Here is a 17,592-nt window from a genome sequence, read left to right as displayed (position 1 = left end):
GGCATATAATCAGCAGTTTATCTCTCAGTTTGTTATCAGGCTCCATTATGTCATTGCTTCCTTTTTTCAAATATTGTAATTACACTAAATTGTGCGCATTTTCCTGTTAATTGCGGTGGGTACACATGTTATCACATCATGCAAGATGAGTCTTCAGTGGCTACCTGTGCAGTTGTGTTTGAGCCTTGTTTTTTTTTTTTTTCAAAATAGCCTCGGTGTTCTTGAATAAATTGGATATATGCTCTACTACTATAGTGTTCATTTAAATAAGTATTATCAAATGCTGAATATATGCAAAGTAACCCATGAATTATGGTAGGATTTAGAATAAGTAAGGTGTGATTTCTGTCTTTCAGAACCTCAGTTTGTAATAAGCTTGAAGATAACCATCATAATTTAAGCCCGTGACATAATTTTATTATCTGAGTGGAATGAGTTTCAAGAAGCACCTGGAGCTCTGGGCCAGTAATTCTCCTAGAGAACAACTTAACACCAATCACATAAAAATAAAACAAATTTCCAGGAGTGCCAATCCAGGATTGTTTAATAAAGATGCTCTACTAATTGGCAATTTGTCAGGAAGAAAACAAAGTTAGGTCCCTTTCTTGCATCATATATTAAATAGATTTCAGATGACCAAAGTTTAAAAAAAATACTGAAGAAAACAGGAAACAGGACAGAAAACAGGACAGAAACCTAGAAACATAAAGGAAAAGGCTGATATCATTCATCATATGGAAATAAAAATAAGTTAATATAAAAGAACCATAGAGGAAGTCAAACACAAATGATAGAAATCACAGAGCAAGTGTTATTTTCCTAATATAAAACCATTCCTACAAATTGTTGCATGGAAAAGTGCTCGTCTACAATTAACATGTACAGGTGCTTGGAAAGTGCTCAAGTCCCTGTTTAATTAGCTCAACATGGGGGAGGGGCTGTCTGTCTCTATACACATAGAGCAGGTGAGGCCACTGTCAAGGCAAAATGCCAGTCATGCTGCTACTTCTTTCATAGCAATGACTAGTCTACCTCCTTATCTCTGATATCTAAAGCATATGTTTTGAACCTCAGCTAACATCACAGCCTAGATGCAATATAGATGAAGGTAGAGGAAATTTATGCAGATTATAAAGCTGCTTAGCAGAAAGTTCTCTGAAGATAGCTGATATTTGAGAAAGAGTTCCTTCCATTCTTTGGTGAAGTCATCAGGGAACAGCATTTCTAGGCCACAGAATCTCATCCTAGAATCCTTTTGTATTGCTCTGTCTTTATTGAGAGGGTTTATAATTGGAACCTGCATGTGAGCGACATTTCTGTGCCACTTATAAAACCAATTGAGTAGATGATGATTTTTTACAATGTTGGTCAGATTCTCTAATATAGCCAGGAGATGAATTCCTATTTAATTTATTTCAAGGACTAAGGTGTTTTTGCTGGTGAATTTGGTCTTCTTTAAAAAAAATTTATTCTCCCTAGGAAACTTAAAACCAAAGACAGTGTCCCAATCTAGCAATTAATGTCTTTCAGAAATCTTGTAAGAGCTAATTCCATTTATCTTTTTAGATAGATGGTCATCATTCTACTCTGAATTTCTAAAAACAAGAATTCTCAAGTTTTACAATACTTTTAATTTATAAAGTCATGCAAGTCATTTTGGAAGCATAAAGTACAAATCTCACATCTTCTATGTTCACATTCTGAGGCTCAGAAATGCTAATTGGTCTAGTCTTGTGCTAATTTACAGTTGAACCTGACTAGAGACCAGCTACTTCACTGCCAGTGTAGATAGAACTCATCCCATGTTACTAACTTTCTGGCTCAATCTCCCTGCCCCCTCCTTAATTCCTATGTTAAAGTATGCTCTCCGCTCTTCTCAAACACTTGCCAAATGAAATGTAGTATAACTGTTCATTTCTTTTTTTTTGAAATTTATTTTTTATTGAATTTATTGGGGTGAAATTGGTTAATAAAGTTATATAGGTTTCAGGTGTACGACTCTATAATACATCATCTATATGTTGCATTGTGTGTTCACCACCCCAAGACAATTTTCATGAGGCATTATTCCTCCAGAGTCAGGCAAATGGTAGTTTCTAAGATTTGATAGCTAATCTCAATTTCCAAGTGGATCTTTGGAATTAATTTTATTTATTTATTTTATTTTTTATATATATATATCTTTATTGATTTCAGAGAGAGGAAAGGAGGGAAAGAGAGAGAGAGATAGAAACATCAATGATGAGAGAGTTATTGATCGGCTGCCAAGCCCGCAACCCGGGCATGTGCCCTGACCGGGAATCGAACCCTGATCTCCTGGATCCTAGGTCGATGCTCAACCGCTGAGCCACGCCCGGCCAGGCTGGAATTAATTTTTAAAAGCAGTTCCTTATAAGTGGTTTAATGCCATTTGAAAGGTATATATTAAGAGCAAGTAGAAATATATTTAGATTTCTAATTATAGTTTTACTGTTTAGTAATGGTCTGGCTCCATTTTAGTGTGACTTTGACCTTGAAAAAGCCAAATGTAAAATATGCCTATACATTAAAATATGTAGAATGTCACACAGTGTTTTCCCCAAAATAACTCATCAACGCAATTTTGTAAATGTTCCTATCCAGATAAAACACCACTTGACATATAGCCAGAGGAATTGATTTTAGCTGTTTTCTCGGCGACCTCTTCAAGTTTATCTCCTGTGTGACTACCAGCCGAAGGCTTCTTGAATCTGTCAGGTGTTCTCCAGATTTTCATGCTTGATTCAAAACAACCAGTTCCTCAGACTTTCTTTTTAATGGTATCGCTTTCACGTCCCATATTATCTATCCTCTGATATCTGGGCTACTAGTCTCCCAAAGGCTGTTTGCAGTTCTGTATAGCAATTACGTATTTGCCAAATAAAAAAAGTGTTTCTGTTCTGAGGGCTGCCTGAAAGGAAGGCCTGCCTGTTCGTAGCTGTCAGGCTGGCCGACCGTGCTCCCCAGTGATCTCTGCTGCAGACGATCAATGTGAACAGCTACCCCGTTGCCTTTCCCTAAAGAAACAAAAAAATGCTTTACAACCAAAGCATATTGCCAGTGATTCTAAAACCCACCTCCTTGGAAAACAGAGGCCAGGTTCTTGGGGTTATTATCTTTCTCTTCATATCGATCCCCTTGAAGTCCCTGGGAAATAAGCCCAGAAGGATTGGGCGAGGGTGGGGAGTGGTGGGACCCTGCCAGCTTTGCAGTGAATCGTCATAACCACCACGACAAATGTTTCCTAGAGCTTCCCGCGGTCTGCACGGCACCAAGGTGGTTGCTATGGGTGTGCAGTGTTTAGTTTCATACCGTTGTGCGGGATCACGGGTGACAGCAGGTGCGGCCGGGGCGCAGCTGCCCCCCCGCTCCCAGTCCCAGCGCAAGTGGCAGCTTTTAAGCTGCGAAAAAAGTAAGAAAGATGCTCATAAAGCCATGCCTTTTTATTTGCTCACTGTTCCAAACGGTAGAAGCTGTCTGTGCGCCTGCTCACTGTTTCAAAATTTAGGTCATTTAGGTAGGAGAATGTCAATAGATCTGAGAAAAAGTTGACCACTAAACGTTATTAGGGTAAAGATTAGCAGGCAAGGCTGCAGAATTAGGCAAATAGGGGTAAGAAAAAAATTTAAGCAATCCTGATTCTAGGTAGGCAGGTTAAATTTGGGAGGGTCTCAGCGGTGAGCGATACTTAGGCAGGTTAGGTAGGTCCAGGCAACAACTATCCAAATATGACGGTGTGACCCTCATCCTGGGGCAGAGGTCCTGTGACATAAACATTCCAAATAGTCTTGCCGAAAGGGAGACCAATATGATAGCCAGGAGCCCAGAAGGTTCTCAGGAGGCCAGAATCAGCCAACGTATTGGAGACAAGAGGAGGTTAATAATGAAGCATTATACCCCCCAAATCCCTCTCGGTCTTCCAGCCATGCCGTGCATGAGGCTAAATCTGTGTGTCTCCGGATGAGCTCTCAAAGTCGCTGCAGTGCTGTACCTGTCTCCCCACGACACCTTGAACGTCCATGTCAGGGTATGGAGATCGCAGGCTCTCTGTACACTGTATTAGATGATCTCTCTATCATTCAATGTGGAATTAAAATAGAAGAGACAATAGTATAAAAAACGGATGCCCCAGGTTCAACAATTAACAACATACGGCCAAATTTATTTCAACTATAATGTTTACATTCCTTCTTTCTCCCATCAATGGATTATGTTGATGCAAACCTCAGGTAGCCTATTATTTATCTGTTAAAATTCAATATGTATTGGAAAAAGGGCTATTTTTAACAGAATTTCACCTCCCCAAGTTAACAATTATTTCTGTATCATTAAATATCCATTCAGTATCCAAATTCCCCTAATTATGTCATAAATATCTTTTACAGATGATATTATTTGAATCAGGCCCCAAACAAGTCCACATTGCTTGATATATCTCTTTATATGCTTACAGAGCACAATACAACTCTTTAATAACAGTTCTTTCTTCCTGTTTATTTTTTCCCTTGACGTTTACTTGTTGAAGAAAGCAGGTCGTGCGTTTTTTGAATTTCCTGTATCCTAGTTGCAGCCGATTTCATTCTAGGAGGTGCCGCTTAGCGTGTTTCTCTCATCCCTGGATTTTCAGTGAGAGAGCAGCTAGGTCTAGAGGCTGATCAGATTCACATTTGCTTTTGTGGCAAGAACATGTCATTAGTGGTTCTATGTATTTCTCACTGAATCACTGCAGAAGGCTCATGATGTCTGGTTATCTTTTTGTGATAATTGATCAGTGAGTTCCGATGTTGTCAGCTGATCCATTCATTTTAACTTCCCCAAGTGCCTGTCATCTAATGGTTTTAGCAGTCACTGATGATTATTGCTTAGATTTGTTATTTCATTAGGGTTGCAAAAAGGTTACACACTAATCCCATCATTCCCTCTGTTAGTAGTAGCTAAAATTTATCCATAAAGAACATTCTTTTATGGATTATTTTGATAATCTGACAAAACAGTTTATATAGCAAAGGCAAGGCAACTATTTGATTTTTTTTTTCTTTCATTCTTTTTGTCTGTTTTTTGTTTGAATTTAAAATCAGTTTTAGAGAGAGCGGATCGGGGAGAGAGAGAATCATCTATGTGAAAGAGACACATCCATCAGTTACCTCCAACTGGGGATCTAGCCCACAACCCGGGCATGTGCCCTGACTGGGAATTGAACCAGCAACCTTTTGGAAGTATATGGAAGGATGCCTAACCAACTGAGATCAGTAAGCCCAACTCCAGGAATGTTCTGGAGATTAAAAAGATAATTTATGTGAAATCATTAATTATAGAACCATTCTTACATTCGTTGATCCTGGTGAGTCCTTGCTGAACTCTTTTTGCGGTAGTTGCTATGCTAAGTTTTAAGGATACAGCAGCTAAAGCAGATATGGGTCTTGGTCTCATAGAACGTCAGTCTAATGCTGAATATCAACATTAAAAATGTAATTGCACTTAATTCATAGGTGTTCTGCAAATGATTGCTAAAGTTGACTATTTTGTCTGTTCTACTGTTGGTTTGTTTATTGTAAGAACTAGAGGAAAGTTTAGAAGCATCCACTATATGTTTTGTTGAATGCCTAACTGAATAAATACATCTCTATTGCTTTTATAAAATATCATGACTGAGCAATATTAGCCCAGTAAGGTAATAAAAGGAAGCCTACATCCAGGGCATAACTATTAATGAGAACCTAGTAGATGCTTAGTAAACATTCTTTCCTGTTCACTTCTCTAGGTTCCTTCAAGCCTTATATAAACATCAAAAAGAGTCTTATCTACTGGGGATCAGACACTCAAGATTTAAGAATGAATATATAAATGTTTCAGCTATGAAAAGATACTTAGTTCAGGGGTCTTTCTTGTCTGGTAATTCCTGATAATCACACAGCAACTTGCTTAGTGCAAGTCATGTAGGCATATGGCAAAATATGAAGAAATAAATTGACTTTCTAGAGACTATTGCTTTGCCACCGAAGAATTGGTGTTTGACTTTTATTTACTATTAAAAAATTTTTAAATGAACTTAAAAGAATTCACATTAATTTTCAGTTTTATTTTCATTGTTCTTGAATAATTTCTTTGGATTTATACTTTCATGAGGCTGAACACATGTGAAAGCTACTGATAATTTCTGCTTATCTAAATCAGGACTGTAAGAGTCTTTGCAAACGTGTAAAGATGGGTTTGAATTTCAGTTTTTCTTTACCTTTTCTTAGGTAGTTGCCTTGGGCAACTCACATATTTGACCTCAATTATTTCATCCATAATACAGGATGAGTGTAAATCTAGTTTATATATTTGTAATGAATTTTAAATGAGGCACAATGTATAAAACAGTGAATACAAATTCTGGTATAGAGTAAATACTCAGCAAAGGGAACATTTTCTATTAATATTAATGCCAACGATGATACTAGTAACACTAGGAATAATGATGATAGAATAATAATAATAAACTATTACCAGGGAAGGGTATATTTTCTCAGGCATGCTACAGATGTGAAATAGAAATGCTGTTTAAACAGTTTTCCTCTAGAAGTCATCATCCCGAGGTTGCAGTCTGCTTCCTGCAACGCCCAGAGCAAGCTGTTGTCCTCACCTGAGTGCCCTGACATTGCGTAATTGAACAGTAAACAAATTATGTCACATGCTTGGCTTGTACCTCTTCATGACTTCGAAAAGCCACTAGAGGGTGCTACTTTGTTAGAAAAATAAAAGCACCTCCCAACAGTAGCAGTCAGTCTGCAGCCTCGGCGTCTGATTGTTTAGGGACCAGAACTGAGCTCTCTGCTGTGAGTATCCGGATGCAATTTGTTCCTTTATTGTTTGTGTCGGAAGTAAATAGCAATAGTTTAGGTGAGCCACAAAAGTTGATTCCAGTAAAACCCTAGTCCTTTCTGTAAGTTAAGGTTTATACCAATTCTGTTATTTAAAAAGCTGTGAATATTTCTTACCAAACAAAATTGTGAGGCTCTATGACTTTTCTTATGAGAGAGAAGCTGGCTTTCGTGTCTGTGTCTGTTTTGACTAGATATCTGTTGCTTTAAGTTTGGTATAGTGATTTTCTTCTGTCTTTGGTAGTTTTTATTATAAGGATCAGTGAGAATGATGATCTTGTATTAATTTTTCACACTGAAAAATAATATTTCAGTGATTTAAAGGTTATAAATATATTCAGGTGGGTAAGATGCAGCTAAACTAAGTATGCAGCCTTCATTTCTGTTACTCTGGGTTTAATGTGATTGTTATGTCAGTGAGAGGTTGTATGAAGTGTCAGACTCAATTATGAATAACAGCCTTTGGCCAATAGTTTATGTTAAGCGGCAAGTGCATCTTTGCAGAACCAATTATCTGAGGACAAAACACAGTCAGCATGGGTTTAGTCAAAAGATTTCTGCAGATAAACTATTGTCTTTTCAGCTGACCATGAGGTAATGATAGAGATGGAAGATTGTCAATAGTTGGATAAGAGGAAAAAATAAATGGGAAATCGAAAAGAATCTAATTCTCCAATAGAAGTGAACTACACAAAAACTGGGGGTTCTCAGTGTATACATTTCTGATCCCTGATAAAGGAATTAGCTTTCTGAGAGTTTTTTTTTTAATACTACGCGTTACTTCTTAAATATGAGTGGGGGAAGGGATTTTTGATTTGACTTGCATGAATTAAAGGAACAGATAAAAAGTTTCAGACAGAATTATCTGGAAGAGTTTAACTCATCGAGTCACCTGAACTCCTTATAGCTAAGGTAACTAAAAATATGTGTTAGATTTAATGATTCAATATAATATACTGGTTCACTATGTGTGTGTGTGTGTGCCACACTCATTCTTGATTACAACTTTAAGTGGTCATGTAAGCCAAGAACTCAGTCTTATCCTACCGTAAGTTTTAGTGCTAATCCAGCTTCTTGAGCTTGCTTATGTTTCGGAACAGTTTCTGTGAGTTGGAAGTTTTGGGTGGTGGTGTGGGGGAGGAGTCACGAGGCTCTGATTATAATTCAATGTTGTGATTTTTTCAATTCCACTCTTCAAATCCTGTACAAAGAATTTGAGAGTGGCAACAATTGGGTGACACTAACATGTGAAAATACATTTTTTCTCCTATGTTTTTCATTAATGTAGATCATATTTTTCTTTTACTTTAAGTTCATTTGAAGGTAGGAATAAAATGAAACTGGGTCATCTCATTGTCCATGTTAAGGGAGTAAGGAGACTCTAATTTCTCCTTCTCTGGATGACCAGAAAGGGAATTGTCAGGCATGGACAGCCTTTTTACTGAGAAAATACCCCTATTTCAACTTGCCAGCTGTGTGAATGCGTGGACTACAGAAAATAATGTTGCAATAGAGAAAGGTGGGAGTTTTGAGACCTCAGGTTCTGATGTGCCACTAATGAGCGTGGCCAATGGTTTTACCTTGAATGAACCGTGGACATGACCCAGCATTCATTTTGTTTGCTTCTCTGGTTCTTTTATGTATGAAAGAGTGGTGCCCATTGGTTTTCATCAGAGAATTGTTGGGAGTGACATAAAAAAAGTGCCCTAAAACTATAAAGGCCAATAGAATTGTTGCCATGGTCTGTGACAATGTGGCCGTCGAAAAGGGCTTTACCAGATTAACTGAACGCTGTTAGGAAACCACCCTGCTTGGTTTCTCACTCCTTGATATTCTTCAGCTTTGGGACTTCTCACTCTCTACTGTGCTGTCTTGCAAGTAACCGTATTGAATGTGTCAGCCTGACAGCCGATGCTCAAGGTGCGATGAGGGAGGTAGAAACAGGTAGCTCATCTCCTCATGTAATACTCAGCGTAGCCCCAACACCCTGCACCGCGATTTTGTTTTCTTCATGACTTTGTATGACCCAAGTGCTGCTTTAAGGCACGTTTTACTTTTGGCCTCTTAAGCTAAGGTGCTCAAATAATTCCATGGGATCCCCTCTACAGACTTAAAACCTAAGTGGATGTGAAATTGGAAATACTGAACTTGGAAATCCTATTTTTTTGCTCAAATTTTTTCACTTGGAAACTTGAAGGAAGCAAGGTTTTCAGTGGCTTCCTTTGGAGCCACTCCATGGCTCCCGAACTCTGGATGTAGGCTTCTCTTTCTTACCTTGCTGAACTGATACTGCGAGGGAATCTTGTTTTGCACAATAAGTGACAGCCTAGGTTTCCCTGCCTTAGTTAACGATATACATGCATATTTACGTATACTTCAGTCTTACCTGCATATACGGAGTAAGATAGACGGAAATCAAAGAGATCAGAATATAATCTTTATCATTTTTTACCTTTTCCTTTATGATTGGTAAAATTAATATTGTAGAATGTGACTTGGGGAAGCGGAAACAATAGCATCTTGCTACCAAACTCTTGACTCAGCCAGAGTCAGGCAGCTGAGGACACCCTGCCCCCGGCTCACCTCAAGGCCGGGTGGGGAGCGCACACACCCAGGGCAGCTGGCCCCGGGCTGCAGGGAAGGGCCCGAGCTGTGCCTACCGGGTTCTCCCAATCTCCCCAGTCAGCTCACGGACTCTAACCTTCTGGGGTGAGAAACCTGGAGAAAACCCCATTACAGAACCCTGAGGGGAAGAAGGAATGTCTTCCTTCCACACCTCAAACTATCCTTCAGGGGTTTGTTTTCTTGTTTATGGAGCTTCACCATCAAGCCTGTGCAAAGTAAGGTTGGTGCTGTTCTCTTGGAGAAGAAAATCTGCCGTCTATCAACACAGCCTGCTCCCGCCACCAGGAGGCTATTGTCCTACTATCAGCCTCTGACTTTTTTCTCTGCCCAGGACACAGGTGAGAGAGACGTCTTATTCCCCTAGAAGGGTCCAAAGCTGAAAATCCTCTCTCCTTTCCATTCCCAACCCAAATTATTATCCAGCTGCATTGTCTAAGTTTATTAGAGGTTTTACAATGACATCAAATGACCACATGGGGCTATTCCAGTAAGAACATGCCAACAAATGAAATGTCTTAAATTTAAACATAAATCTCTACCCATTAATAAATTCCTCAATAAAAATTAAAGTATGAATTTAAACTCTGTTGAATGCCACAGTTCAAATGAATTAAAACCCAGAGTCAAATTATTTTAGGTTTGTGATTTCAAAGACATTAGTGAAAAAAAAATCATCCCTGCCAATTTCTTATTCAGCAGGGAGTCTTGATGACTGAGAGGATGCGTTTTCTTCAGCAGCTGCAGCCTGGGTTATTTCTCATGGAATGGGTGTAGTTCCTTCACAACCTCAGAAATTGCATTCATTCATTGCCAAGTTTCTGATGTACCTAATTTTTTAAAAAGAGATTATTATAGAACTGGGCTTACTTCCACCATATTAGAAAAAATAAACCTATCCTTAGCCCCTAGAGCAGTTTTTCCAGGAAGAATTGTGTTCTTCAAACTCAGTATTTAGTGATGTTAAAGATTCTAGAAGAGACTCAGTGAGACCTGAGAACAGGATGCACCGCCTTGATTCTAGTCTGACCAGGATGTCACTCCATCTGTGCCAGTTTTTCAGGACCTATGACTTGGGAACTCGGATTCAGTTTGGAGATATCACCTATAACGTATGTTACTTTTGACCCTAGGAGAAACCAGATCTTGAGGAAAAAAATCCATCTGTGAAATGATCTCTTCTCTTAGAAAGGGAAATTTGAGGCATGCTGGGAAAGCTGAGCAATTTGCAGTTTCTGTACTCTTACTTGGTATGCCTTTGGGCCTTTTGCTTGGTTGCATCCTTATGATGATTTAGTGGGCACCCTCTCTATTGAAAAGTGCCACACTTTCTTCTATGCCATAGTGGGTGTGGTTCCACTGCTCTTACTATGAAATTTCTCAGCCCTAAGAACCCGCTGACCTTGAGAAAGTTTCTCCACATCATCCTTACTCAAGCTGGGGAAATATCTTCAGCAGATTTCTGAACGCACACAGTCATTGTTATTTCTTGAAGCTTGTAGCCTTTGGGGAGGTAAGTAAAAAACAGGTATCTTCCTGTGTTCTTCAAGAAAATGTTTTCTGGTCCCCACATTAAAGCTAGGATCTCACACTTCTGTGTTTCTGAAAGCATATGCAGAACTTAGACACGTGTACACTTAAAGGCAATGCCTATGCACATGGTTGAGAAACTGTAAAATCAACAAAAATGGTTTCATCTATTGTCTGTGCACAATAGGTAGTTCAAGGTCATGCTGTAGCAGCCAGCTTCTGAAGGTCGCTGTGACCCATGTAACTTTATTTAAGCCCTGGGAAGCCATGCCTATGTAAAAACAACCACTCACTGTGTAAAAATAGCCACACACATGTGGACAAGCCACCATAAACTACGGTTCCCCACCAAATGCACAATCCCATCGTAACCTGTCCATTTAAAGTCCAAGATCTAAAGCTGCTACTTAGGCTGCACTGATTATAAACACACAACCTAACTGTGAAAAACAGTTCCACAGTGCAACGTAAGCCCCTGAAAACCATGAAGACATCGACTGACAGAGCCTGACCTCATCTAATGCCTTAAGATTTGGTGTTATTTTCACTCACCAAATTGCATGCCATGTCTCTTTCTCCGTATTCCTGGCTCAAGGCACCATATCCTAACAGTCCCTTGAATTGAATTTCCAAATTGTGGGCAGAGGCAGAGGCAGAGTGTGCCCTCTAAACCATTTGGAATAAAAGAAATGAATGCCTACACTCTGTAGTTAGCTGGATCACAAGGGAGGGGTGGGCTGAAGGAGCGGGCCTTCTCATGTCCAGTTCTTTTCTGAAACTCACCAAGCAGGTCACTTACCCCGTCTTCATGTACAAGAAGCTATAGGTATTTAGCACAAATCTCTCCTCATGGAAAGCAGAGGAGCGGAGAAGTTCTATTCCCCCTCAACAGAACTTGATTGGATTTCCCCCCTGTGGCCTCCTTTGATAGCCCATACTTGAAACCAGTTCCATTCTTTGGAACGAAAAACCCAAACCAAACAAATAAACACAAAAGACTTATGTGTTCTAAGTAATTGAGAAGTTCAACAGTTGAATGGCTCAGTGGATGCATCACCAATTTCAATTCTGCTGCAGAAGTTTTCCCCAGGTGCTTTACACATGTTAGCTGTAACTGATCTCTTCAAATGCTCAGTGTAACACATTTCTGGGAATGTGTGGTTAGGTCTTGTTTTCCAAAGGCAGGTTGGAAAGATTTCAAATAATACAAATCGAAAGAAAGAATGGAACGAACAGGGAAATGATTCACAGTGTGCATTGATACAGGGAGATGTAATTACATTAAGTTAAATGAGGTAATAGTTGTGAAAGCACTTGGCAAACTTGTAAAATAACATATGAAGGTAAAACTGTAGTATGAAATGGTGACTATTCTTTCTAAGCCTTAGAGTCTATGGTCATCAACACAATGAATGGCCAAGCTGGACCAGAGAAAGTTTGGTTCTCTTTTTTTATTAAATTAAATTTATTGGGGTGATATTGGTTAATAATATTAAATAGATTTCAAGTGTACATTTCCATGATACAAGATCTGTATGTTACTTTGTGTGCCTTCCACCCAAAGTCAAATCACCTTCCGTTACCATATATTTGACCCCCTTCACACCTTACTACTCCCATCCCCTGCCCTCTGGTAACCACCATACTATTGTCTGAGTCTATGAGTTTTTGTTAGTTCATTTTTCTTGTTTGTTCATTTGTTGCTTTCAGTTTTATATCCCACATATGAGTGAAATCATATGGTTCTTAACTTTTTCCGTCTGACTTATTTCACTTAGCATGATATTCTCAAGGTCCGTCCATGTTGTTGCAAATGGCAGTATTTCACGTTTCCTTATGGCTGAGTAGTGTGCCATTGTCTATATACATGCACCACATCTCCTTCATCCAGTCACCTAGTGAAGGACACTTCAGTTGTTTCCCTGTCTTGGCCACCGTGAATAAAGCTGCAATGAACATAGGGGTGCATATATCTTTGCAAATAAATGTTTTTCAAATTTTTGGGGTAGAACCCAGGAGAGGGGTTGCTGGATCCTATGGTAATAACAGGTGCCAAGAAGCTGCTGTTTGCCTAGATTCGTGTGAAATGCCACCAGGGCATGAGACCCTGACAAAGATGTAAACTTGATGATAGAAAAATGTTAGTAACATCAACTCTAGATAAGCAGGAAAAAAGATATGTCTATTTTGGAACCTAAAAGGAATTAATTCCCCCTTGTGGTTTCTTTTTCTTTTTTTTTTTTTAAAAAAATAATGTTAGGAAGTTATTTGATCAGCAAATCTTCTTCAAAAAACAAACGACCAAACAATAACATAGAAGGCCCCAATCTGCCTGTGTCCTTCTATTCCTATATAAAATTAGTGTACATAAAGATTTTATCCAGAGGACAAGTTAACAACGTGTTTAAATGGTTAGTTCAGTGATGCATTCCCCTATGTCTTAATGAAATATCTACCCCCTCTTAGTGAAAAAAATTTCCTTATGGGACTTACGGTGTACAGTGAGTTCTGCTATAATGCTATATCAGGGAACTTTGAGCATGGCATTTTTTTTTTTTTTTTTTGCTTCTGCAAAAAAAATAAAAAAAATAAAAAAGTTGGTTGGAAGGGAGATATCCAGTTCCTTAATTTTTAGACTTTCTCTCCATACTCCTCCCCACTCCCTTAGAAAATGGTTTGTTTTGAAATAATTGATACTAGATTGAAAGATAAAGCTGTAGAGTTATTAATCTTCATTTAAATCTGAGAGGAGGAGGTATGATTTTTGTTGTAAGAAAATGAATAGACTTGTTTTACATCATGCCCATGACTAAAACAATTACTGCTTTGTCAACTAACAATTACTGCTTACCTACACCTTCCACTCTCAGTGCTTCCCCTTGGGCTTCTAACAGCAGATCCTGTGGGGCACAGCTGTCCCCTGTATTAGCGTTTGTTGGATGAGCTGGAGTAGTCTGGAGTGCCTTCTTGCTGTGGGGTATGCTTTATCTTTCCTTCTGCCACAGTTTGCACCCTTCTCTCCAAGAAACATTGACTTCAGTGTCCACTTGACCAGCAGGGCAGGATGGGTTATCTCATCCATTGAATGCTATGGACTATAAGTTTAGGAAACTGGTTGCTCTTTTGTCTGAACAGCATAAGAACAGATTATAATTGAGGTGCTGGGCTGGCTTACAAGGTGATTTTGTACTATCTGAAGGTGTTTATTTTACGAAGCAAACTAAATTCACAGTGCTTCTATACAATTGTGTTTGTAAGAAACTAGGTGAATGCAGTCAACTGCAGTCATCTGTATGGAGCTGCGCAGGAATTTATGAAACACACACAATCCCCTCAAATATCTACCAGTTATCTCAGTTTACCATATGCATTGTAAGCCATGCGCACCTGCATCTGGTATTAGAACTTTCAGACCCTTTTCCAGATAACCCTCCATCTGTCATTTCACAATAATTCACAGGTTGCAACTGTTCTGAAAACTTCAGGTTTCTTTCAAGGTAAAGTGCTATGTTTATTGTAGTATTTATGTATTCCATATCATTTCACACATATAAAACTGTGCTACCATTTTTATTAGGTTCCTACCATTTAAAAAAATGTGTCACTGATGAGATTTCTGAGTGTTGTGTCCCTAACTCCATTTCTCATAAGCCCTGTGGGTTTTATTGTGAGATTTTACACAGCAAGGCAATTTTAAGAAATGCAGAGGTCGTGTTCTAGCAGAACTGACTTGATTTTAAATTCAGTTTTTTACTTTATTTCTATTTTAGAGCAACAAGTAATACAATTCTCTATTCCTCCTCTTCCTTCCCTCCAACTTTTTTGATAGCATTGTTGTTTTATTGCAAAGTTCCTGCAAAGTGATCTGTTGGCTAGTGTCTGTGGGAAGCATTGTAAATGCTAGTGTCTGCATTTACATGAACTGTGGAGTCTTTTTGCAGATAGACACCTTAGAAACCAGGCAAAGATTTGCAGGAGTCTGTCTTTAGGCCCTGAGATATTAATTGATGGTAGCCATCATGCCTCTTTTTTTTTTTTCTTTTCATGCTCTGAGTTTGAGAGAAAATTTGCAATAAAAAACTTTCATATGGGATACTTAATAGATATGTATATGAAATATACATTTGAAAAAAACCATTTTCCCCAGGATTTAATTTTTATTTTGTGCATCTTTCTCAGGCCAGGTGAATAATATTACATCTATGGCATATGCTTTTACTATGATATTCATTGTTGTTATTGTCTTTAGAAACCCCTTTTTTAAACTTTATTGGACAAAATTAAAAGATATTTAAAGTGTACATTATGATGATTTGATATATACTGTGTACATGTATACTGTGAAAGGGTTCCTCCCACCTAGTTAATTAACATATCCATCACCTCACATATTTGCCTTATTTTTTTTTTAAGAAACTCCTTTGCATTTCTATACTCATCCCATTTATCATATGCACTATGCGCAGCCACGGTGCATAAAGCATAAGTTATAGAACAAAATGTTCAATGATGTGATGGAAATGTATTTGTTCATAAAAACTGAAAAGATATATTAATATTTATTAACTTTCTTCTGTGTTCCAAGAAGTTGGCTCCATGGTCATTGATAATACATCTTATTCAAGCTTCACAATATCCCTTATAGTTTTTACTCCTCATTTTAACAGAGGAAGAACATGAAGCTCATGGAAGGCCATTAACTGCCCCAATATTAAGTGGCGTCAGAGTCATGTATCAGTTTGGGTCCCCTGATAAGTGAACGCAAAGCTAAGATTTATAAGAAAGGTATTGAGGGAAATGGCTGTGGAAGGTAATGGAGGGAGCAGGAGAGTCTTCTTACCAGGATGCAGGTCCGACACATGGGAAAAGAGAGAAAAGAAGGGAGATCTTGGTAGGAAGAGCCTCAGACTGCGTGGAGGCATGAGGAAGACTCAGCCAGCCTGTGCCTCAGGGGCTCCCTGGGCAGAAGCTGCTCACTAGAGGAGCCTGCGCTGCGGGGACACGGCCCAGCTCTCACATTGGTTCAGAGCAGCGCAAGGGAGGCGTGAGCACTGTGAGCTCCAAGTGGGACCCGAAGGGGTGGACAGCAGGAGTTGCCAGCCAACGGGGATCCCACGAGAAGATGCTTCTGAAGGGAGAGCTGAGCTGTGCACCCCTGTGGTCACCCACAGTCATAATTCAGGACAAGATACGCCTGAGTCCCAAGTTCTTCTCCACACGGGTAATGCACGGGGTTAGTGGCAGGCTTGTTTCCCACCAATCAAAATAACATCCTAATCACCTCCAAATAATGTAACCTAAGTAAAATTTGTGAGTTTGTTATGCAGACACAGCTTCAGGATATGTTTGTAAGTCTCCTGGCTTTCACCAGCTGGCTTCATCGAAGTCCCTCCTAGAGAGGAATTCTGTAGCTGCCACTTAGGAGCCAAGACAGAGAAGCAATTTTCTAAAGCAATGGTTCTTAATCCTGGTAGCACATTAGAGTCACAGCGAGGGGACGGTGAACATTTACTGTGGCCAGTCCTCACCTCCAACCAATTAAATCAGAATTTGTCAAGGTAGAGCGTAGGCATCAACAGTTCTTAAAGGTGCCCAGGTGATTTCAATGTGCAGCTACTGTTGTGAAGGATATCTACCTGAAATTAAAGAATAGATTCATATTTGAGCATTCTTCTAAGTACCCAGTCTCTCAACCAGTCCTACTCATATCCACCCCAGGGAGTTACCTAATTAGTTCAAGACTGTTCCTAAAGGCCATCAAGCTTAAAATATATATTTTTATCTTTGTGACAGGCATCCTATACAAGATTTTCCTATACCTCATGTATATTTGCATTCACATCTCTGTTTTCACTATAGTTTGAGCACAGGTGTATATTTTTAATAATATAAAAGTTATGATACAAATTATAACAAGAAAGAGTCCTAGATTTCTGGCTATCATCAGCCATGTGACTGTCAGAAGTGCCCAGAACTCTAGGGAATTCTGGAGGTAGAGGCAGAGAGAAGTCTTTCTATCTTCACATGGGAAGGGGTGTTGCCATATTTTCCCAAAATTTGAAAGGAAAACATTAGGAAGAGAGAGTGTGGACTGACCTGAATAGGGAGTTCAGATCTGGTGTTTTCTATTTATAATCTTATTTTTATTTTAAAGGAATATTAAGGAAAATAATATGTTCATTGTAAAACTTTGGGGAAAGACAATGTAGACAGATCAATAAAATATGTTTAATATTAATATTAGTTATTTGTTCAGAAATCTAAGCTGGTCATTATATTTGCCTCCAGTGAGCTCTTAACTTGTTGGTTAGGATAAATTGATTAAGGTATAGTCATTGCCACCTGGTCTCTATTGCAGTATTAATTTTTCTCTGTCACAAAGAAAAAACAAAATCCATAAATACCTCCAAACCCACCAGAATACCTATTCATTCATTGCAGTAGTGAACCAAGAGTGGAGGTGGAACAGTGAAACTACTGGAAATAGGCAAAAAGAGGGTGGTCTGTAGAAAAGTTAAAAAGATTAATAAAAATAACTGAAAACTGATTTTTAAAAAAT

The sequence above is a fragment of the Miniopterus natalensis genome, chromosome 1 (genome assembly GCF_054644295.1).
Source record: "Miniopterus natalensis isolate mMinNat1 chromosome 1, mMinNat1.hap1, whole genome shotgun sequence".
NCBI lineage: Eukaryota > Metazoa > Chordata > Mammalia > Chiroptera > Miniopteridae > Miniopterus > Miniopterus natalensis.
This window is presented reverse-complemented; position numbering follows the sequence as displayed.